The sequence below is a fragment of the Pristiophorus japonicus genome, chromosome 13 (genome assembly GCF_044704955.1).
Source record: "Pristiophorus japonicus isolate sPriJap1 chromosome 13, sPriJap1.hap1, whole genome shotgun sequence".
Classification (NCBI taxonomy): domain Eukaryota; kingdom Metazoa; phylum Chordata; class Chondrichthyes; family Pristiophoridae; genus Pristiophorus; species Pristiophorus japonicus.
The window spans coordinates 70,508,425-70,532,900 of NC_091989.1; the positions used below are offsets into that span (position 1 = coordinate 70,508,425).

General features: G+C 47.5%; 1 protein-coding gene across 5 annotated transcripts in view; it reads left to right on the top strand.

Moving 5' to 3' along the window:
* The window catches only part of rassf8b (Ras association domain family member 8b), a 114,762-nt gene that overhangs the window by 67,313 nt on the left and 22,973 nt on the right, over nt 1-24,476 (top strand). The window contains exon 1 of one of the 5 annotated variants that reach the window (XM_070897626.1): nt 22,724-22,867. The exons of the other annotated variants lie outside the window; for them this stretch is intronic. The gene's annotated coding sequence lies outside the window, so the exon portion shown is untranslated. Of the gene's footprint in view, nt 1-22,723; nt 22,868-24,476 lie in introns of those variants that run through there. 5 annotated transcript variants of the gene reach the window in all.

Consider the following 24,476-nt stretch of genomic DNA (forward strand, 5'->3'; position numbering starts at 1 on the left):
AAAGTGGAGAGGGACAGATTTTTGGGCGATAAAGGAGTAAAGAGTTATGGGGAACGGGGAGAGAAGTGGAGCTGAGTCCATGATCAGATCAGCCATGATCTTATTGAATGGCGAAGCAGGCTCGAGGGGTTGTATGGCCTAGTCCCGCTTCTATTTCTTATGTTGTTATGCAGAGGGGTGGGAGGAGGCGCGTGTGGAGCATAAACACCGGCATGGACCAGTTGGACTGAATGGCCTGTTTCTGCGCTGTAAAATTTGATGTAATGTTATATCTGAAGCTCTTGGCTTTGAGCAGCTCAGTGGATTGAGAACTTCTGCTGATCCTAGAAATCCAGCATTCCAGTTTTGATTCAGAATGGCTTGTGATTTGAAGATTCTTGCGTTGGGGGTGGTTAACTTTACGTTGATCAATGGGAAGGTATTCTTGAGAAGAATGGAGCAATATTCCTTTCTGATGGTCAAGCAATCCCCAAGTCAGTCCAACAGGCCAACATCCCCAGCACTGAAGCACTGACCACACTTGATCAGCTCCGCTGGGCAGGCCACATCGTTCGCATGCCAGACACGAGACTCCCAAAGCAAGCGCTCTACTCGGAACTCCTGCGGCAAATGAGCCAAAGGTGGGCAGAGGAAACGTTACAGGGACACCCTCAAAGCCTCCCTGAAAAAGTGCAACATCCCCACTGACACCTGGGAGTCCCTGGCTAAAGACCGCCCTTATTGGAGGAAGTGCATCCGGGAGGGCGCTGAGCACCTCGAGTCTCGTCACCGAGAGCATGCAGAAATCAAGCACAGGCAGCGGAAGGAGCATACGGCAAACCTGTCCCACCCACCCCTTCCCTCAATGACTATCTGTCCCACCTGTGACAGGGACTGTGGTTCTCGTATTGGACTGTTCAGCCACCTAAGGACTCATTTTTAAGAGTGGAAGCAAGCCTTCCTCGATTCCGAGGGACTGCCTATGATCATAATGATGACAACACTGGAATCACATCAAAACTGCTCCAGCCCGCCACGATATTTATTTGTGTAAATGCACCCCGAGTAAGTCTGCAACTTGATGCTCAATGGTCAAGCTTGCGTTCACTGGAGGAATTGCATTGATGCTATCAAAGCTTTTCATTTGGGAACCATGCAGCCGTCGGGAGGAAGGAGAGTCTGTCTCCTGACCCGCCGGTTTGAGCTGGACTTAAACTCCGATTCCAGACACGAGACGGCAACATCCTGAGCTTTCACTGTTATACTGCCCAGAAGCTCGTAACTGTTCAGAAATTCGGCTCTTTGTACTGAATCAGGGAGCCTACGTGATTCCCAGCATCTCTGAGCAGAGCCTGTCCCTGAACTGTTCCTCACCGCCGCACGGCTTTCTGATGGGTGCTCGTCTGGTTGCGCAGGTGTGGATGCGTTCGGTTGTTAACCAGCTCTGCCCGTTGTAGCTAATTATCGTCAATGGAAACGTGTGTACGGTCGTGGGGCTCACCGTGGTGCTGCATGGCGCGAGTCGGAGCGCAGCGCAGGGTTGGGACTATGGGGAGCTGACCTGTGAAGCATTAGCCCACGCTTTGATTACCCAAGGGACCTGCTCTCGCCTCATCTCGCAGCGAGACCCCCGTCTGATGTTACAATTAGCCGGGAGTTTCCATTAATTCTGACCCGCGTCCTCTAACTGTCTTTCCATCTTTCCTTATTTAAAGACAAGCCATTGAACAGCTGTGGCAGCTCTCCTGGGAGGGCCTGGCCACACAAAGCAAACATTCATTGTCTGCTGTTTTCTGCTCCAAAGTAGCTTGATTTTATTGGGCAATGAGCAACTGCAGCTGCAGTGCTTTTAAACATCTACTTCATAACTTTCCTTTGGCATGGTCGGAAAGTAAGGGAGCAGAAAGGGCCCCGCGGTTGATCAGGTCGGTCCAATGAATAGAGAACCCCCCGCTTGATTTATTAAAAAAAAATTTTTTTAATTCATTCTGTGGATGTGGGCGTCGCTGGCAAGGCCGATACTCTCGAGTTTAGAAGAATGAGAGGTGATCTCATTGAAACATGTGAAGGGGATTGACAGGGTAGATGCAGAGAGGTTGTTTCCCCCGGTTGGAGTGTCTCGAACTAGGGGACACAGTCTCGGGGTAAGGGATTGGCCATTTAAGACAGAGATGAAGAGGAATTTATTCACTTGGAGGGCTGTGGATGCTGAGTCTCCTGAATATATTCAAGGCCGAGATAAATAGATTTTTGGAGTCCAGGGGAATCGAGGGATATGGAGATCGGGCGGGAAAGTGGAGTTAGGGTTGACTATCAGCCATGATCTCATTGAATGGTGGAGCAGGCTCAAGGGACCGAATGGCCTACTCCTGCTCCTATCTTATTGTCCATCACTAATTGCCCTTGAGAAGGTGGTGGTGGGTCTTCTCCTTTCAACCGCTGCAGTCCGTGCGGGGAAGGCACTCCCACAGTGCTGTTGCGGAGGGAGTTGCAGGATTTTGACCCAACGGCGATGAAGGAACGGCCGATATATGTCGAACTAGGAATGGTGTTACTTTGATTGGTTACTTTGATTGTAACCAGCTCGGGGTGAAATTGAGGATGAGGGGAAGGTGAAAGAGAAAATGTCACCCAAACTGGTTGAAGTAAATAAGCACAGTCTAGGCTAGTGTTGATTGTGAAGTGCTTTGGGACGTCCTGAGATCCTGGAAGGCGCGATGTAAATGCAAGTCTTTCTCAAAAGAAGGATGAACGAGTACAAAGAGAGGAAGGAACTTGCTTCAGGTTCTCTCCGCCACGTGATTTCTCACCCAGGGTGATGAGGTGATTAGGCAGAGCTACATCCTCAGGATTTATTTTGTAATCTCTTTAATCCTTCGGCTTAGCAAATGGGTGCGGGGTCATTTCATACAAGTAGGTAAATGTCCTTGCAAGGAGCCCGCCTCGCAGCAGTTTAAAGTAAGAGGGGGTGATCAGCGGAGTGTTTGACGATCTAGGTGCCGCCTCTTTGCTGTGAAGCCCATTGCCTCATTCATGGACCATCATGGCCGTAGTCTCTTGAGTACGCCATCATACCACTGTTGAAATGGGCAGCAAGTTCGGGATTTCCACATGCGCTAAATCCCATGGCGCTATTTTGAAGAAAAGCAAGGGACGTCCCCTGGTATTCTGGGCAATATTCCTCGCAGAAAAGCAAATTACGTGGCCATTTATCTCATTGCTGTTTGTGGGATCTTGCCCTGCGCAAATTGTCTGTTGCATTTCCGTACGCATTGGGGCCGCATTTGTGGTCGGCACTCTTGAGTACGCCATCATACCACCGTTGAAATGGGCAGCAAGTTCAGGATTTCCACATGCGCTAAATCCCGAACTTACAATCTGTCAAGTACCGACTTGACGCGTGATCCGCTCCGACTGTATTCTCCTCATTGCTGGCGCAGAGTTGGGCTAATTGCCCAGCAGTTACGGGTGATTCAGCTGGTGCAAACAGGCATAGGAGCCCGTTTGCACAGCGTAAGGGGACATGATTAATCCGAATCTGATGCTTTTTTGTTTAAATTATTACAAATATGTTGAGCCTGCCTGGGGGATTGGAAAGCCCCGAAAGTTCAGTTGAATATTATCCGAATGTGCACCTCTGCTTGAATAAAGAAGTTAAGCAGACTGCAGTGTAGTGTGATTGCCTCTGGTCCATTGATCGTTTTAACCCCAAAATCCAGAGTCGGGTGAGTGAGACTCTGGGACAGCCTAAGGATGTGCAAGGCTTGAATGAAAATGCAAATGAAAATTTGTTGGTTATTTTATCAAAGTTGTAACATTATGCAATAACTAAAAGTCTTGCATTTATATAGCACCTTTCCCGACCACCAGACGTCTCAAAGCGCTTTGCAGCCAATGAAGTACTTTTGGAGTGTAGTCGCTGTTGTAATGTGGGAAACGCGGCAGCCAATTTGCGCCAATTTGTGATAACGACCAGATAATCTGTTTTTTTTTTTATTAATGTAGATTGAGGGATAAATATTGGCCAGGACACCGGGGATAACTCCCCCACTCTTCTTCGAAATAGTGCCATGGGATCTTTTATGTCCACCTGGCACATCTGACCGTGCAGCACTCCCCCAGCACTGCACTGGGAGTGTCAGCCTAAATTTATGTGCTCAAGTCCCTGGAGTGGGATTTGAACCCACAGCCTTCTGACTCCGAGGCAAGAGTTCTGGCCACTGAGTCACAGCTGACAAGATATGCAAATACCGGGGCATCATTGGCTCCCAGTCTTGGACTCAGCAGGCAGTGAGTTTCCTTAATGCTGTATAAAAGCTGCAAGAATGGAGGCTTATGGTCTGACGTGTGCACGCACAGCCACATGTACTCTGTACGTAGGTCACTCGTGTGCTTCAAAAGGTCACGGTATTTTGGGTGTAAGTGAGTAATATGTGTAACTACAGTACCCTCAAGTCTTTCCTATCTTTTATGTCTGTCCATCAAACCTTTCGTCCAAATGAAACTCCGCCCACTAAACAGGCCACACCCCCGACTTTCTAATTGGGTGAATGGGGTCGGGGGGCGCGGTGTCGATGGGGGCGGGGGGCGTGGTGTTGGTGGGGGTGTGGGGCACGGTGCCGGTGGGGTGAGGGGAGCGCGGTGTCTGTGGGGTCGCGGTGGGGGTGGCGCAATGTCGGGGGGGCGGGGACGCGCGGTGTCGGCGGGGGGCGCGGGGGCGCGGTGTCAGTGGGGGTGAGGGGCGCGGTGTCGGTGGGGTGAGGGGAGCGCGGTGTGGGAGGGTGGGGGGAGTGCGGTGTCGGCGGGGGCGCGGTGTCGGTGGGGTGGGGGGTGGGGGGCGGTGTCGGTGGGGTTGGGGGGGGCTCGCGGTGTCGGGGGGGGGGGGGGGCGCGGTGTCGGTGGGGTGGTGGGGAGGAGCGGCTCGCTCAACACTGAGACCAGAGTTTCAGACGCAATGGAAAACAAAGTTATCTTTCTGGTCTTTTCATTTGAGCGTTTTTTTTTTAAATGATTCCAACAGACCTGCTCTGTATTTTCTGTTTCTTTGAATGCATTTTTATGGCATCAGTCACATTAAAAATTGAAAAGCTTCCCCGATTGTCGTTTCTGAAACGTGCAGTGCCTGATGGTCATGGATGATGATTGAATGAGTTGAAACCTACATTTTAAGACTCAACGAAGGATCATGCTGATGTGGGTTGGGCGTTTCCTTGGGCCCCCAGTTGTGCCCGCTGATTTCGGCCCATTTACGTCCATTTTAAGTTGGGACATATTCTAATGAGATTGGGAGGATATTTGGACGGAACTTGATTTCATGGCCATTGCAGACTATTTAAATGCCAATAACTCTTGTTTCAGCTGCCTGCAGCGCACGTTGACAGCAGACTAAACTCTGCACACAAAGCGTGTGTAGGCCACGCTAGCTCTGTTTTGTAATATATCAGTCACTCGAATCCCTAACTGCTTTGTGATCTCTCTTCTCGTTACTCACAATTCTTGTATGATCTGTCCCTAAACCCAAAAGTAGGTCATTTGGTTTAGCAATGCGATTGGTTAATGATATATGTATTTTTGGTGAAGCTGATAAAACGGCACGTGCTTGCTTCTTTTGGAACGTTGAACGAGCTTTTTGGCTCAACTCACGCCCTCGCCCCCTCTCCCCCGCGTGCAACAACAACATTTTGTATTTCTATAGCGCCTTTAACGTCATAGAAGGCCCCAAAGCACATCACAGAAGCATTCTCAGCCAACATTTGACACCAAGCCACTTAAGAAGGTATTGGACAGGTGACCAGAAGCTTGGTGAAGGAGGGAGGTTTTAAGGAGCATTTTAAAGGAGGCGGAGAGGTTTAGGGAGGGAGTTCCATAACTGGGGACCTAAGCAGCTGAAGACATGGCCACCAATGGTTGAGCAGTTATAATGAGGGATGCTCAGGAGGGCAGAATTTGAGGAGTGCCGAGATCTTGCAGGGTTGTTGAGCTGGAGGAGGTTACAGAGCTGGGGAGGGGCGAGGGCCATGGAGGGATTTGTAAACCAGGATGAGAATTTTATAATCGGGGCATTGCTGGACCGGGAGTCAGTGGGTCATTGAGCACAGGGATGATAGATGAGTGGGACTTGGTGCGAGTTAGGATCACCTCAAGTTTACGGAGTGTGGAAGATGGGAGGCTGGTCAGGAGTGTGTTGGAATCGTCCAAGTTTAGAGGTAACTAAAACATGGATGAGGATTTCAGCAGCGGAGGCAAGGGCTGAATCGGGCGATGTTACGGAGGTGGAAGTAGGTGGTATAGGTGATTGGACGAGGTCGGAAGCTCATCTCTGGGTCAAGTAGTACACCCAGGTTGCGAATGACCTGGTTCAGGCTCGGACAGTTGCCAGGGAGAGGGATGGAGTCAGTGACTAGGGAACGGAGTTTGCGGCAGGAACCAAAGACGATAGCTTCAGTCTTCCTACTATTTAGTTGGATGAAATCTCTGCTCATTCAATACTATTTTTGTCAGACAAGCAATCTGACAGATTAGAGACTGGCAGGGTTGAGAGAAACGGTAGTGAAGAAGAGCTGAGTGTCGTCAGCGTACATGTGGAACCCGACGTTAATTCTGCCACAGATCAGTCTGTTACATTTCCTGTACCTTGCAGCATGCTGCGCGCCTCTCTTTGCTTCTTCCTGGATGTAACTTGCACACAGTGCTAAAACTGAAATAACGTTAATTGTGTACAATCCTCCATGTGAAAAGTATAATGGGCCGTGATTTGCGGTTGGAGCGTCGGCTGCTCGGGGTCTTGGGCCTGCAGGTGTACATCTGCCTAAAGGCCCACTGATCCCAGGAACGCAGGTGCTTCGGAAACGTCCCTGGGATCACATGGGCCAGGCCAACCAATTAGAAAGGGGGACTTCTCATTAGCTTGGGTGCAATGCCCAAATAAATAAATAATTAACGTACTTCTAAAAAGAAATATTCCCATGTTCAAAACTAATTAAAAGTCCCTTTAAAATAAACATTTTATTTTTTGCAAAATGATTAAAACCGTTTAATCCGGCCCCAAATTTACGTGAACTAATTTTAAATGTTTTTTCAATGTTTTAAAGCATTTAAATTTTTTTTTTTAATGTTAATGTTTATTGTAACCTTTGCAGTGGTGTAAGCTGGCCCCACGCCTGCTTTTACCGGGCACGAGGGTTTTGTGGGCATTTGCTGGGCAGTAGCTAATCGCCAGTGAAAGTGTTTCTTGGGGCACGTGCAGACAATCTGTCGGAGAAACGTGACGGAGCGCAGGTTCCAGGTTTTCGCGCATGTGCAGCGCAGGTCGAGACCGGGAACTTGCGGGGCAGTTGTGAGAGCTTGCGACGGCGCTGCGCTGCGCTGCATTATCGGCCCCCGTGAAATCTGGGCCAATGTGACCGAACCGATGGTGAACATGTGCTCCCTTTGCACCTGGTTTATTGCTGATGTCCCACGGTGCAGCGTGCAGTTGATGCGCACACTTGATCAGCTCCGCTGGGCGGACGGACACACCAACATTAGCGTCCTCGACCAGGCCAACATCCCCAGCACTGAAGCACTGACCACACTTGATCAGCTCCGCTGGGCAGGCCACATTGTCCACATACCAGACACGAGACTCCCAAAGCAAGCATTCTACTCTGAACTCCTTCATGGCAAACGAGCTAAAGATGGACAGAGGAAACGTTACAAGGACACCCCCAAAGCCTCCCTGATAAAGTGCAACATTCCCACCTGGGAGTCCCTGACCAAAGATCGCCCTAAGTGGAGGAAGTGCATGTGAGGGACTGCCTATGATGATGTGCCTGGTGCTACTTCCATGTTTAAGGGACAGTGATAGTTGGCCTGTGGATGACCCTGTTCTCCTGTGCCAGAGTTCAGTGTGCCTTCAGACATCTATTCTGCTCTGCTGATAGTGGCACGGTCGCTTGCTGATCTTCCTGGTATTTTCCTGTCTCTATTTGTATAGTGATTACCGCACTCGTCATTTAAATCAGATTAACAAGCCAGGCACCAATCAGCAACTGGATTATGTGATATTAAATCTCTCAAGTGACTTATTTCCATGCAGGGAATGCAAATGAGTGGTGACCTATTTTATGAATAATTGTTTTACTTACTAGGACCAAGCCTGGTGCTTCCTGGTTCTATTCTCAGAAATGCCGACTCTGGCTTTTAAAGCTTCCTAAACCTTTCCATTAAATACTCATCGTTTATTTTCATTCTTTATGATCCTGATAGTCTGCAGTTCAAGGTTAAGCTAGTTCATTTAATCAGAGCCCATGATTTGGAAGGGGCAGTTGGACCGGGGGGGTGGGGGGGGGATGAAGGGTTTTTTCTGCATCTCGCCTGTGCTGTACTTTGGGAGAGTCCGATGTTGACACCGGGGGCAAATTGGAAAGGTTTTATTTGCGTTTACTGTCCCTCACTATATTGAGCACAACATGTCTTGACCACTTCACAAATCTTGACCAGATTTGACTACGGTTAACATGTCTGGGACCCCAAACAGCTGCGGAAGGGGAGTTAGGGCAAAGAATGAAGGCAGGAAGACAGCGGAAAACGTGTGTGGCAGTGAAATCTATTTTGCAATTCATTCTCTGGATGTGGGTGTCCGTGGCAAGGTTGGCATTTATTGCCCATCACTAGTTGCTCTGAGCAGGTTTGATACGACTGTGGCTTGCTAGGCAGCCTCCAGCGGGCATTAACGAGTTGACCACATTGCTGTAGGTCTGGAGTCACATATAGGCCAGACCGGGTAAGGGCGGCAGATTTCCTTCCCTGAAGGACATCAGTGACCCAGTTGGGTTTTTGCAAAAGCCGACGGCCTTGTGGTCACTTTTACTGACGCCAGCTTTTTAATTTCCAGATTTAAATCGAAAAACTGAATTCAAATTCTCATACTGCCTTGGTGGGATTTGAACACCGGGCGGGAATGGAGCAGAGAGGCCTCGCTGACTGGGGGCGGACGGAATGGGCTGACCTGTCCGATTGCCCGCGGGCCGGAAGCAGCGGGAGTGAATTTCCGCGCCGCCCGTTTTCCCGCTATGTCGGGAACGCACCGACCACTACCGACTGGCGGCGATCCCCTTTCCGACTCCTACAGGAAATTTCCCCGTGGGAGCGGGGGCGCCGCCGGTCGGTGCCGCTGACAGCTTTCCCTGGCGGCGAGCTGTCTGTGGCTGGGCGGCGCATCCACCCTTAAAGGGGAGGTCACGCTGCCGGCGACTCCATTTTATATATATTTATAAATGTCTGCGCACCTTCAGAGACTGAACTCCAAGTCATAGTCAACTTCTTCACCGACGCGTACAAGAGCATAGGCCTTCTACTAAACATCCATAAGACAAAGTTCCTCCACCAACCTGACCCCGCCACACAGCACTGTCCCCCAGTCATCAAGATCCACGGCGCGGCCCTGGACATCGTGGACCACTTTCCATACCTCGGGAGCCTATTATCAGCAGGGCAGACATCGACGACGAGGTTCAACACCACCTCCAGTGCACCCAGCACCGCCTGAGGAAAAGAATGTTCGAAGATCAGGCCCTCAAAGCTGCCACCACGCTTATGGTCTACAGGCTGTAATGATACCCACCTTCCTGTATGGCTCAGACACGTATACAGTAAACGCCTCAAATCGCTGGAAAAATACCACCCATGATGTCGCTGCAAGATCCTGCAAATCCCCTGGGAGGACAGATGCACCAACGTTGGTGTCCTCGACCAGGCCAACATCCCCAGCATTGAAGCACTGACCACACTTGACCAGCTCCGTTGGGCAGGCCACATTGTCCGCATGCCTGACACAAGACTCCCAAAGCAAGCGCTCTACTCGGCAAGCGAGCCCCAGATGGGCAGAGGAAACGTTTTAAGGACACCCTCAAAGCCTCCTTGATAAAATGCGGCATCCCCACCGACACCTGGGAGTCCCTGGCCAAAGACCGCCCTGAGTGGAGGAGGTGCATCCAGGAGGGCGCTGAGCACCTCGAGTCTCATCGCCGAGAGCATGCAGAAATCAAGCGCAGGCAGCGGAAAGAGCGTGAGGCAAACCAGTCTCGCCCACCCTTTGTGGGCGGGTAAGTGGAGCTGAGTCCACGGCCAGATCAGCCATGATCTTGTTGAATGGCGGAGCAGGCTCGAAGGGCTAGATGGCCTACTCCTGTTCCTAATTCTTATGTTCTTATGTTCCTTCAACGGCTGTCTATCCTACCTGTGACAGAGACTCTAATTTCCGTATTGGACTGTTCAGTCACCTGAGAACTCACTTTTAGAGTGGAAGCAAGTCTTCCTCGATTTCGAGTGACTGCCTATGATGATGGTGATCTATTTATTTTTGTCAGCCGAGTGCCAGGTCGGGCTGACAATTATACTCACGGGTTCAGCCGGGCCACCAACAGGCAGCCTGGCACCCTCTCTTGGGCGCCAGGCCACTGGCCTGGCCAAAACCCTCCCTGCAGGCCCAGTGGACCAAACTGAACTTGTTGCAGAGCTCGCAGCGGCCCTCCCCTTTAACTGAAGAGCAACATTGTGAGACGTCAGTGCGGCGCTGATGACTGGCCGGGCACTTCTGCCACAACTTCCGCCCCGACTAAAAAAAAATTCCATCAGCTGAATTTTCCCGGTATCTCTGCCCCATGGGTAAAGGCGGAGAAAACGTTTTTTAAAAAAACAGAAGGTTTGAGGCCCCCTGTACTCTGGATTACGGGACCGTAACAACCACTACACTGCTGTACACTAAACTGCCTTTCTTGTTAAAGAGGAATGGTTGGGATTTACATATTCTGTTTGTCTTTCTTGTTCATGAATTTGCACACGTAAACCCTTTGACTTTCTGTTCAGGGAATTCAGGCATGTGGCTTGTGATTTTTCAGGTCTGGAACTATTTAGCGCTAGATTAGTTCATTAAGTGAAGGTTCAGCATGTTTGCAATCACACTGCAGTAGAGGATAATGGAGATGAAATGTTTCGACCTTTTTTTTTTAAAAAAAACTAGATTCCAGATGCAACACTTACCCTTGTGTTTGTAGAATTCAAATTCAGACCCTAGTTATTTAAGTGGCATTTACTGCTTTCTGTTAATCCTCACCTCAATCATGGCATGGCTTCTGTGAGCACAAAAAGCTTTACTTGTAGACCTTAAATCGGGGCTCGGTTGTATTTAAATGTGGCAAGTTTTAATGGACAAAAATGCAGGCTCTGCAAGAGTTGAAACGTCTGCTGGGCTGGATTCTGGGCTGTATTTTTCTTTGCTTCTTGCCATCTTTTCTTTATCCCCACCCCCCTGCCAATTGCCCACAGATCCAGATGTCAGTTTGAGTCCGCGGAGCAGAAATAAATGAAGACAGTGTACAGTTTTCCGAGCCAGTCGTTTTGGCAGAGGGATCTATACGCAGCATATGTCAGAAGAAATACGAGCAGTTAAATGTCTACAAAAACATCTGGACTAAATGGGCTACACCCTCGAATCCTCACGGAACAAAGCAGGGAAATAGATGAGGTTTAGATTAATATTTTCTAAAAGGTCCATACTGTGCACGAGCAGGGGAGGATAGGAACTGTGCTGGAGTTGGAAAAGAGTCGTGAATTTAGAAATTAGTAAGGAGAATGTTCCATAATTTTTTCAGGATGGTCCTGATCATCTGAACAGGACAGTGGCTGTTTAGTTGAAGGTGAGTGGACGAATAATGTTGTCCAGCTGAGCACTCACCTCACAACCTAAACACCTCAGTAACTTCTAGTCCCAACGTTTTACCTGTAATGTCTTGCTAACAGACAAATAGTCCTTTTTGAAAAGGGACAACCTTTTGTAACCTGCCGGCAGCCTTCTGTGTCTGTCAGTAATTACCTCATTTAAAATATATTTTTCGATTTTGCCAGACTTTATAAGTGACTTCCTGTATCCTGATTTGGTTTCCTTTCTGAAAGCTGGCCGGAGATTGCTGTTCCGCACCTCAGCACAATGTTGTTGAACACTAGTTCGTGCTCTCCAGTGTCATTTTCAGATTATTTTGTTCCCATAACCAGTAACAGTCTATTTCAAATTCCTCCAGTAAAAGTCTTGTGTACGGCTTTTGAAAATTGCATCAAACTGTTCGTTAGTTTTAAAAAAATCTCTTTTAGATTTACCCAAAGTGGAGAGAGTTTCTCATCGGAATGTTTGGATCAGCCTGTGCAGATTTCAATAAGGAAATAGTGACAGTGGCTCCATTTACATTTCTAACTGCTTTACATTGACAAAAAAAATGTGATCTTTGTTTTGAATTAAGCACATTTGTGAGAATAGTTTGGAATAGTTTCTGGATTCTCAACTATGACTTGGAGCTTCAACTAGTCATCTTTTTCACAGCATTTATCGAATTGATTGATTGTCAATTTAATCATTTACTGTTTTGTCTGCTGTCCGTGTCCTAACTTGCACCATGTCCCGCTCATCCATCACCCCTGTGCTCGCTGACCTACATTGGCTCCTGGGCCAGCAACACCTCGATTTTAAGATTCTCATCCTTGTTTTCAAATCCCTCCATGGCCTCGCCCCTCCCTACCTGTGATATCTCCTCCAGCCCCACAACCCCCCGAGATCTCTGCGCTCTTGCAATTCTGGTCTCAAGCGCATCCCTGATTGTAATCACTCAACCATTGGTGGCCTTGCCTTCTGTTGCCTAGGCCCCAAGCTCTGGAATTCCCTCCCTAAACCTCGCCACCTCTCTACCTCTCTTTCCTCCTTTTTAAGTTGTTCTCAATACCTAAACCTTTGACTAAGCTTTAGGTCATCTGTTGTAATATCTCTCTATGTGGCCCGGTGTCATATTTTGTCTGATTACGCCCCCTGTGGTGTGCCTTGGGACGTTACACTACGTTGAAGGCGCTATATAAATGCAAGTTGTTGGCTGTTCCATTTTCTGCTTACACGCCGTTTCCTAATGGAGGTTTCTGCCAGTCTCATTCTGCTAACTGGTGCACAAATGTTGTCTGCTGTTTGACGGTCCTTCGCTTCCTCGCTCTCCCTGGGGCAGAAGAAAGAGCTTGCATTTAATATAGTGCCTGCTTACATCCTGCTCACGTGCTCAAGACGATCCAAGCGCTCCGCTTCCGATGAATGGCTCTTGAAGTGTAGTCACTGCCATGCAGACACGTGCGCAAGATCCCACAAACAGCAGTTTTTTTTTCTTATTTGTTCCGGGATGTGGGCTTCGCTGGCAAGGCTGGCATTTATTGCCCATCCCTAATTGCCCTTTGAGAAGATGGTGGTGAGCCGCTGCCTTGAACCGCTGCAGTCCGTGTGGTGAAGGTGCTGTTAGGGAGGGAGTTCCAGGATTTTGATCCAGCGATGATGAAGGAACGACGATATATTTCCAAGCCAGGATGGTGTGTGACTTGGAGGGGAACGTGGAGGTGGTGGTGTTCCCATGCACCTGCTGCCCTTGTCCTCCTAGGTGGTAGAGATCGTGGGTTTGTGTGATCTGTTTTTTGAGGGTGTTGGTTGTGAGAGGAATGTTGGCCAGGACACTGGGAGAACTCCTGGCTCCTATCCAAAGTGATTGCCTATAAAATAATATCGTAGTTAATAGCAGTCAACAGATTCTGGAGGGGCAGGCTCCGTCTGATCAACCTCTTTAACTTCCGTCAGGCTGTGGCATCCCAGGTGGACTGTGGGGAAACTCTACAATTGTATCTATACTTCCAAAAGGTATTTGACAAAGTTCATCATTAAGGATAGAAAGAACTTGCATTTACATTGCAAATTTCACATCCTCAGGACATCCCAAAGCACCTTCCTGCCAATGAAGTACATTTGAAGTTGTAATGTAGGGTAAAGCAGCAGACGGTTTGTGCATAGCAAGATCACACGAACAGCAATGTGATGATGATCAGAAACAATTTTAGTGATGTTGGTTGAGGGATAAATGCTGGCCAGGACACTAGGAAGATCTCGGCCTGCTATTCTTTTAAGCTCAAACCTGTGAGGATTCAAGGTAAATCTTGCGAATGAATACATAATTGGCTGAAAAGTAAAAGGAATTCTGTCACGGTGCAAGTATTAAGTTGGGCTGCTCCAGGGATCAGTGCTGGAGCCGTTATTGTTTCACAGCCGCATCACCCAGTAGGATTTAAATCCACAGCCTCTGATTTGGGTGAGAGCGACATTAACAGAGCTAAGCTGATGATTTACATCCTGCTCTGTCCAGCTGACCTCCTATGGCTGGGAGATAATGGGTGGGGGTGACCCCTATTGCGCTACTGCACGATTGGGTAGAATTGTTTTGGTGCAGTGTGATTGGCCGAAGCTTCCTTTGCCAGATAAGTTTTGCACAAAGTTATTGGGATAACAAAAATGGAAAATAACCAATTAGAAAGCAAGAAAAGGGACACTTAACCAATGAGGAGGCAAGAAATGAGCATACATTGACAGTAGATGCTGGCCAGGGTTTTCTGTGTGTGTGTGTGTGTGTGTGTGTGTGCGCCAGCCTGCCATTTGTTTTTATCCCTTCTTCCTCCCCCGCCCCCACCATCCCTTCCACCATTCCTCCCACCACCCCTCCCAGTCCATTGCAGGAACCTCGTGGGCTGGGTAGCACGGTAGCAGGGAACGTTGGGGTTAGCCAGTGTGTTCACGATGGGCACTGCAGACTAGAGCTTCGCTCCCAGCGCAGTTACTGAGGTAGGTGAGGGAAAGATGCTGAGCATGTCGGGCAGGAGCTGGTTTTCAGGCACACATGCATTTGGCTGCCCTTTCTGCACCGGGGCTGTGAACTGTCTGAGTTCAGCCAGTTCAGAACCTGGGAGCTTCCAGTTATCATCACAGGCAGTCCCTCGGAATTGAGAGAGACTTGCTTCCACTCTTAAAATGAATCCTTAGGTGGCTGAACAGTCCAATACGAGAACCACAGTCCCTGTCACAGATGGGACAGACAGTGGTTGAGGGAAAGGGAGCGTGGGACTGGTTTGCCGCACGCTCCTTCCGCTGCCTGTGCTTGTTTTCTGCATGCTCGCGGCGATGAGACTCGAGATGCTCAGCGCCCTCCCGGATGCACTTCCTCCATTTAGGGCGGCATTTTGCCAGGGACTCCCAGGTGTCAGTGGGGATGTTGCACTTTTTCAGGGAGGTTTTGAGGGTGTCCCTGTAACATTTCCTCTGCCCACCTTTGGCTCGTTTGCCGTGAAGGAGTTCCGAGTAGAGCGCTTGCTTTGGGAGTCTTGTGTCTGGCATGCGAACGATGTGGCCTGCCCAGCGGAGCTGTTCGAGTGTGGTCAGTGCTTCGATGCTGGGGATGTTGGCATGGTCGAGGACACTAATGTTGGTGCATCTGTCCTCCCCAGGGGATTTGTAGGATCTTAGAGGCTTCCAGTACAGAATGGGCATTTGTCTGAATTTCACAAACCTATCTGACTTTTGTTGTAACGGTGATTATTGTTGTGCTGACGGACTGTCTCGATCCTTTGTGCTTTTATACTTTACTTTCTGAAAGTAAAATACTGCAGAGTGCAATTTGCATTAAAGGGGTGTATTGTGTTGGGTTTAGGTGGCTCTCACTATTCACATTCTACAATGGTAGCTTTTAAAATGTGACTTTAATCATTAACCGCGGTGTTGAATGGCGATGCCATAAACCCAGGATTTGTCTTTGTTTATCGCACTTGCAATGTCCATGTCTTCCAAGGGTGGACCGTGAGGGGAGATTGGAGAATGGGGTGCATAGCATTACTTTTATAAAGCTATTTCCTCTTCTAACCTATTCCTGCGGTCTTTTTTTTTAAATGGGCAGTTTGTTTGCAGACAAATTCCATGTTAATATAGCTTTTAGTGTGCAGTAAAGCAGAGCGATCAAATTCACGGCCCTTGGATTAATCTTCACACTGCCATTATCTTTGTTTTTCCAATCTGGCGGACTCCCATGCCCACGTAACAAATCTGACTTCAGGAGCTTAAAGATTCTGGAGCTGAACAGCTCTGCAGTTTTGAGATTGATAATAGAAATTGATCAGAACTCTTGTTTGCAATCTTGTCTCCTTCACCGGCATGCCCGACAAGACGATTGGCAGCTAGATCTCGCCAACCTTTAACCCCGAGTTGTGCATTGGCAGAATGTTGGTGACTTCATTTTGGCATTTCAGTACTTTTATCTGTATAGTGGTGACCTTCAGTTTAGGGGTTTAGTTTGGTGATGGGATCTTATTTCTGAGCCACTAACAACGGTGACTTGCCTTTATATCGCACCTTTAACGTAGTAAAATGCCCCATGTCGCTTCACAGGAGGGTTATAAAACAAAATACAGGCAACTCACGATTATCCACGCACGGATCCAACGGGAAACCGTTGTAACGGGATTTAAAATTTTGGCCTGGGAAGGCATTGGGTTTTAACTTTATAATATTAATCACTCTAATGGAGAAATCATTTACCCGGCATAGCCCAATCCCCGAGGGACCCGGATAATCGAGAGTTGCCTGCATTACATTGAGCCACATAAGGAATTAATAGGACAGGTTTGGTCAAAGAGGTAGGTTTTAAGGAGCATCTTGAAGGAGGCGGGGGGGGAGGGGTGCTGGGGGGGAGGGGTGCTGGGGGGGAGGGGTGCTGGGGGGGGAGGGGTGCGGGGGGATTCCAGAGCTTGGGGCCTCGGCAGATGAAGGAACGGCCACCAATGGTAAGGTGAAGAAAATTTGGGATGCGCAAGGGGCCAGAATTGGAGGAACAAACCATCAAGTTAACCTTTCAAGAATGTGAAAATAGAGAGAGCTGTTTCATGCACGTGCTCAGAACATTCAGGGATATTTTTTCTTGGAATTGGTAACTGATTATTTCCACACGAGTAATTCAGAATTGCCTCTTGTGTTGCTACAAGGGATCACTCACTGTAAGCAGCAGTTGTACAGAGCTTCGACACGTGGATCGCATTCTGTCGGCTAATTAGCGTGGCTTTCTCGAAGCTACACCTGTCACAAAGATTGCCTGTTCATCTTCTAAATCTGAATAAAACATTGTAAAATTAGGGAAGGCTCATTGCAATTTTACTATTAGAGCATCTCTCCCAGCTTTAGTTCACTCACACTGTAATATTAGAGCTTGTTTCATTTCAGAACGAAAGTTGCACACAGTGAGATGGTGCACAAAATATCTACGCTCTTTGACAGTAAGCTATGTGATATTGAACGTTGCGATTGCGTCACACACAAACTGTTACCGATGACAGTAAAAGCAGAATTGAGTTTGTGTTGTTCTGTGGGCTAAACACAGCCCATTCACTTTTGGGGGCTGTATTCAAGTCCAGCCCAGACTGTTGGGATGTAAATCTCTTTTGACTTCAGCAGAAATGAGTTTGATCAGACTCGAGTGAGTCCTTGTGAACTGTGCAGCACAAAAATGTCCTTTTAATTCAGGACCAGCTAGCATCAAGGTGGCATTCTTACTCGGTGTGTCTAAAAGCATGGCTGGAGTGGGAAATGTAAATGTCCCATTGTTGCAGTAAGGTGGTTACTGAGGTTGATGTTAGTGTGTTGTTTGAACATCAGAATTAGGAGCAGGGATAGGCCATATGGCCACTCGAGCCTGCTCCGCCACTCAATAATTTCATGGCTCATCATTGAACTCAACTCCCACTTTCCTGCCCGATCTCCATATCTCTTGATTCCCTTAGAGTCCAAAAATCTATCGATCTCAGCCTTGAATATACTCAACAACTCAGTATCCATAGCCCACGGGGCAGAGAATTGTAAAGATTCACAACCCTCTGAGTGAAGAAATTCCTCCTCATCTCGTTTTTAAATGGCCGACCCCTTATCCTGAGACTGTTCCCCCTGGTTCTTGACTCTCCAGCCAGGGGGAAACAACCTCTCAGCATCTACCATGTCAGTCCCCCTCAGAACCTTGTATGTTTCACTGAGCTCACCTCCAGAGAGTATTGGCCCTTTTGGAGGCGTGGAGCTTTGCATTTATTGAACTGTGCTGTACCTGACTTGGGAAGGCTGCTGTAGAGGTCAAGCATGTGGGAAAATGTTCTATCCCACGGCTTCATCAAAAATGTCATCCCGAAAGGTGAGCCGGTTACCACGGTTCGAGGCAAGAGGAGGAAACTCCATGCAAGCTAAGGTCAGGTCAGTGGACAACCAATCTAAGATAGGCACCCGGGCCCTCAGAATCTTGCCTCATCTGCAGCGTCGGAATTGGAATTTGAGTGTTGGTCCAGTAAAATATCAACACCAATTCTGCCAAAGGAATTGGGAGGCCATGACTGAATGTAGAGAGATTACTAAAAGCTAGCAGATTGATGGCGTTGAATCTGCAATGTTTCAATTTTAGGGAATGTGCAATATCATAGATACAGCGCTGGATTCGCCAGGGCAGTTGTTATTCAAAAGTCACGTTCAGGTGAAATTCGTTAATCCAGTGTTTTAAATTTGGGTTTTTGGTTAACAAGTGTAGATTATGAGGAAATGCAGAAAATGAGTTCAAAGGCCAGCTACCTCAGAAAATACCAAGTCCACAAACTCCGTCACCTAAAAGGACAAGGCCTGCAGGTGCACAGGAACACCATCACCTCCACGTTCCCCTCTAATTTACACAACATCCCGACTTGCAAATATATCACCATTCCTTCATTGTCGCTGGGACAAAATCCTACCAACCAGCACTGTGGAAGCACATTCACCACACGGACTGCAGCGGTTCAAGGTGACGATTCACCACCACCTTCTCAAGGGAAATTAGGGATGGGCAATAAATGCTGGCCTTGCTAGAGTCACCCATATCCCGAGAATTAGGTGAAATAAAAATAAGTGTATATATGCTTAAAAGTTCAGAATTGCTCAACTACACAAAAGTCTCCTTTGTTATCCGATGGGACATACTTTGCCGTATTGAAATACCTGTCTTTCTCATCCTTCCCAAAAGCACTGATAGCATTGGGGAGGCCTATAGCTTCAATAAGAAACAATTAGGCTTTTTCTTCCCCTCTTTTCATCATCTAACCCCTAGAAAAAACGGTTGTGCCGGGAGTTAGTTGATCGAGATCCTGCATCTCCTGAACTTTGGTTGGCAAATTAATAGTTTTCTTCCTCTCTCAATCTCTCCTCCTCCTGGGACAGTCCCTCTAGGTTTAAACCAATGTAACATGTTATTAAAGCCACTATGATTGTGAGCTATTTGTGGATGTTTGAACTATACAGGAACAAATAATTTTCTTCGCCCCCCCCCACCCACCCCCGGCTCCTTCACTGATTTAAAAACTCAACTTCAGTGAGTACTAATGTTTTTTTTCCATGCATTATTGTACAGCATTCGATGGTACTTTGTGGGACACAGTCCTAGATATTGCACCATTGCGTACTGCATGGCTTCATGCAGTCTTTTGTTGCATGTCCTTAGTTGACTGTGCTTTGGGCTTCTCACAGATGTCCTGTTTGCGAATTGCCATGTCGGCAGTCAAAAGTTTAAAGGAACATTAAAACTGTGGTTGGAATTTTCTGACCTTTCATTGGACGCTAACCATGTATAATTCCCCAAATTACCCTGGCACAAATTGCCCGTTGCAAAATGACAGCTTGGACCTTGGGGACATGCACCACCTGACCACCCGTCCACGTGGACATCCATACAGTCCTACATCGTAAGACCATACATGCTCACTGGAGGCAAGAATTCTAGTCTTTGCAGAATGGAGGTACCATTCACCGTGTAAATTTAATGTGTTCTTTTTAAAAGAAAGAACTCTCATTTAGACAGCACCTTTCATGACCTCTGGACGTCCCAAAACACTTTACATCCAATGAAATGCTCTTGAAATGTGCTCACTGTTGTAATGTAGGGAACGCAGCCGCTCAGTTATGCACAGCAAGCTCCCACAAACAGCAACGTGATAATGACTAGATAATCTGTGTGTTAGCAATGTTGATCCCACGGCACTATTTCGAAGAAGAGCAGGGGAGTTATCCCCGGTGTCCTGGCCAATATGTATCACTCAATCAACATAACACAAAAATAGATTATCTGGTAATCATCAAATTGCTGTTTGTGGGAGCTTGCTGTGCGCAAATTGGCTGCCGCGTTTTCTACATTACAACAGTGACTACACTCCAAAAGTACTTCATTGGCTGTAAAGCACTTTGAGACGTCCGGTGGTCGTGAAAGGCGCTATATAAATGCAAGACTTTCTTTTTCTTTAAAGTGCAGCACAGTGCAGCCTTTCAGCCCACTGTAACTGAATTGGTGCTAGCTCTTCAACAGCAGCTACCTCCCCCAATCCCATTCCACTGCTGTTTGGCAGTAAAAGGCGTAGCTGCGATTTTGTCCCAGCCCTCTGGTATTTGAGAGTGAGCAGCTATTGCCCCCCCCCGCCCCCAGTGCCTGGCTGTCCTGAAGTACACTGTGTACAGGCTGAGGATTATCCCATAGGTTTGACTACTGATGTCAACATAGAAACATAGAAAATAGGTGCAGGAGTAGGCCATTCGGCCCTTCCAGCCTGCACCACCATTCAATATGATCATGGTTGATCATTCACCTCAGTACCCCATTCCTGCTTTCTCTCCATATCCCTTGATCCCTTTAGCCGTAAGGGCCACATCTAACTCCCTTTTGAAAATATCTAACAAATTGGCCTCAACAACTCTCTGCGGTAGAGAATTCTACAGGTTCACAATTCTCTGAATGAAGAAGTTTCTCCTCATCTCGGTCCTAAATGGCTTACCCCTTATTCTTAGACTGTGACCCCTGGTTCTGGACTTCCCTAACATCGGGAACATTCTTCCTGCATCTAACCTGTCCAATCCCATCAGAATTTTGTATGTTTTTCTATGAGATCCCCTGTCATTCTTCTAAACTCCAGTGAATATAAGCCTAGTCGATCCAGTCTTTCTTCATATGTCAGTCCTGCCATCCCGGGAATCAGTCTGGTGAATCTTCACTGCACTCCCTCAATAGCAAGAATGTCCTTCCTCAGATTAGGAGACCAAAACTGTACACAATATTCCAGGTGTGGCCTCACTAAGGCCCTGTACAACTGCAGTAAGACCTCCCTGCTCCTATCCTCGAATCCCCTCTCTATGAAGGCCAACATTTGCCGCCTTCACCACCTACTGCACCTGTATGCCAACCTCATAGAACATTCATAGTGCGATGCATCACTTGGAATACTAGCCTAATATTTCTTGTATTTTAAAGGATGCATCAAAAATTTGACTTGTATACGTGTACTGGATGTAGTGATTCGGATCTCCAACTCTGATTGGACGTATTGTCGGTAGTTTCATCACATGACCTCCCGCCTCCAACACCACCTCTCGGTCAAGCAACCTCCCCCCCCCCCCCCCCCCCATTGTCAATATTTTTATTGCTAATAAATGAAAGCTTTCAAAATAAAATGCACCCCATTTTTGTCTAATGCCCCTATGCTCATTGCTCCCGGGTGTTAATTCCTGGAGACGGCAAGGTAATCCTGGAGGGTTGGTGACATCGTTCCCCCTAAGGTACGTTGGACCGTACACCAATCGGGGGTCCCGCGCAGGCTGCTCACCAGCTATTGCCACTGGAAAAGATATCCCGCAGCAAATTTAAAGGGACCGCGCACTTTAAAAAATAAAATTGGAAGGAACATTGATTGGCGACCCTTAATAATCTACATTTTCGACAGTAGCTGAGTGGAGCATAGACTGGTTTGGGCCGAATGGCCTTTATTCGTGCTGTACGTTCGAAGTATCGCAGCTCAGATTGTGTTCAGCTGTGGGACAAGGCGGGGCTTTTAAATGGGGTACAGTCTGGTTAATATCGTGCGAGAGCCCTGACTCAGTCTGTACAGTAAATGAGAGCGGGGAGTGCGGTGTCGTATTGCGGACTGCCCCTTTAAATAAAGGAACATTATTTTTAATGGAAATGGGAAAACAAAAAAACAAAGTTGATTTTTATTTGCTGTGGTTTGTCTGCTTTGGTAAGAGGCTTGCTGAGACGGCCAATGTGGCAGCGATTCAAATGAGTTTTGGGAGCAGGCTGTTCTTGGAGCTGAATATTCCCCGTGAGGGCCCCTTTTAAGATGTATAGTACTGTCTCAATGCATAAACATTTACATGTCAGGAACTGGTCAGTCCTTCTCTTGCATCTGAAAGTCTTTGTGCATTGCTTAGTTCCTCTTCTCCTGCCTCCACCCCTTTAAAAAAAAACAGAACATTGTCTTTTTAAGACCATAAAAGTTGTCATTTTTATTAAAAGTGCAGGGAACTTAAAATGAAAATCAGGAAAAGAAAGCCTTTGCATGTTCCTGGAGCTCGAAGGAAAGATCAAAGTCTGAATAAAAATAAGGCCTTTTTTTAAAAAGTTGTCATTTTAATTGGAAGTGTAGGAAAGTAACTTTATGTGGTTCGAAGCTCGACTGCAGTCCTCAAACTCCAGTCCTGACACTATTAACCCGCAAATAGGATCAGTTTGCACAAAGCAGCTGATGTCAGCTCTTGCTATGCACTGTACAGCCCAGCGAGGGCTGCTTCAGTAACCTGGCCCTCTATTACAATAACTGGAAAAGTTTCCAACTTGTTTTCTTTTAAAATTCCGGATGGTAAAGAGGGGGGAGGGAGGGAGTCACCGAATGATGTGTAGGGTGGGCTGGCAAGGTAGTTACTTTTTCTCTTGTAGTTTTCATTGACCACAAGAGAACTTCCCCCCCACCCTCCTGATGTTTGAGTTTTAGTTCGGTGCAGAGCAGCGTGAAGGACAGTGCGCCCTGAGGGATATGGAGACTGGGCTTAGCAGTAGCAGCAGCCAGCACAGGGAGTGCAGACAATGGAATGTGTAGCTGCAGAAAGCTGAATTACCCACGGTCATCCCACAGCCTCGCCACTGCCACTCAGTTGGAAGCTGGTGTTGGATCAGGAGAGCACTGTGTACCCCGGCAGGTAAGGCAGAGCCGAGGATCCCGCACGCTGCAGCAGTTCAGTCCAGTTACTGTTGGCTGCCCTCGGGACAATTCGAAATAAAATCAAAGTAAAGCCCCTGGTTGTGTTTTCCCCTTGTTTTATTGAGGTCCAGTCGCTATTGGAAAATTCAGCCACACTGCTCTTTCCTCTGGCTGGGTCTGTGCGAGCAGCTTGTCAAACTGAGACAGATTTATACAGAGCTGGGGTTTTTTTTGGTCTTTAACTGAATCCAGACTTCATTTCTTGCTTTTGAAAATACGTTGGTAAGGGTGATCTTTGTGGAGTTTAACACTTTATCTGCTATTGTGTTGGAGGTAGGAGAGCCAAAAACGGAAAGTCAGACACACATGTTGTGTGCATTAGTAGGTAATTTAGTAGCAATTTTCCAGTCCTCGGTGCCATGATACACAGTGCCTATTTTGGCCTTGTGTATACCAAAGCTTTAAAAGCAGACCTATCCCCCCCCCCATATTTACACATTGGCTATAATCATGCCACAAACATACATTAGCAAACGAGGGCATTAAATCCTGCTGCATTCTTATGGTTTCAGCTGACATTTGCAGCCTGTTCTAAAAATAAAGATATGGCCACTTTGTGGTTTTGAGAACCCGACAATAAGGGGATATTGTCTCAAGTTTCACCCTAGTCCTTCCCTTTCCCCTCTGAACATTTTCACTTCCAGCCCAATACAAAGTACTGTTGTGAGACCAAGAATTGAGCGTTGCATAACTTGCTGTCAACAGTGAGATATCTTTTCTCTCTTCGAGTTTGGCCTCATCTGTAGACTCTTGTTACTTCCCCCCCCCCCCCCCCCCCCAACATTCTCACTGCATTTTCGCATCCGGATCTGCAAACGATGGGCATGCCAGTATCTCAAATTTCATTTAATATTTGGACTGGCTCAAGCTGGAAGTTGTGGGGGTTCCCGCTGAACTATTTCCCTTTGGTTGTTTGGACAGTGTTTGAGGCATTGTGTGGCTGGCGCTGGGTTATTGTACTGTTTATTTAAGTTTTTGCAGCAGAGAAATGACTGGCTCACACGGTGCTCAGATATACGACCTCGGGCAAGAGATGGGATTGAGATTTTAAAAAAGGGGGGAATCTCCTCCAGTGCAGAGCCCCTCATCTGTGGCGAGAAGCATGCGATTTTTATTGCATGCCAACCATTGTAAAGTTGGCTAGGTGTGCCCTTCCACCGCCTAAAGTCATGTCACGCAGGTACATGCAATGCAAGATTTGTAATAACAACAACAACTTGTATTCATATAGCGCCTTTAATGCAGTGAAACTTCCCAAAGCACTTCACAAGAGTAAGCCCCTTTTTGTGGGAAGACGTGGAAGTGTGTTGTGGAGATAATGGTACGGGTCAAGGTACGGAACAAAGTATTGTTCCAACCCAACTGTTAATTGGGTTGGAACAATACTTTTGATTGTAGATATGCTGAATGAAATTAAAGGAACATGCAGTGGGTTTTTTTTTAAAGCTAAAACCCAGCCCTCAGGAAATATATTTAGTCCATCTCCAGTTTTTATGTAGATTCCATGGCCTTCTCTGGTTTTCACCGCCTCCCTTGTACTTCAAATA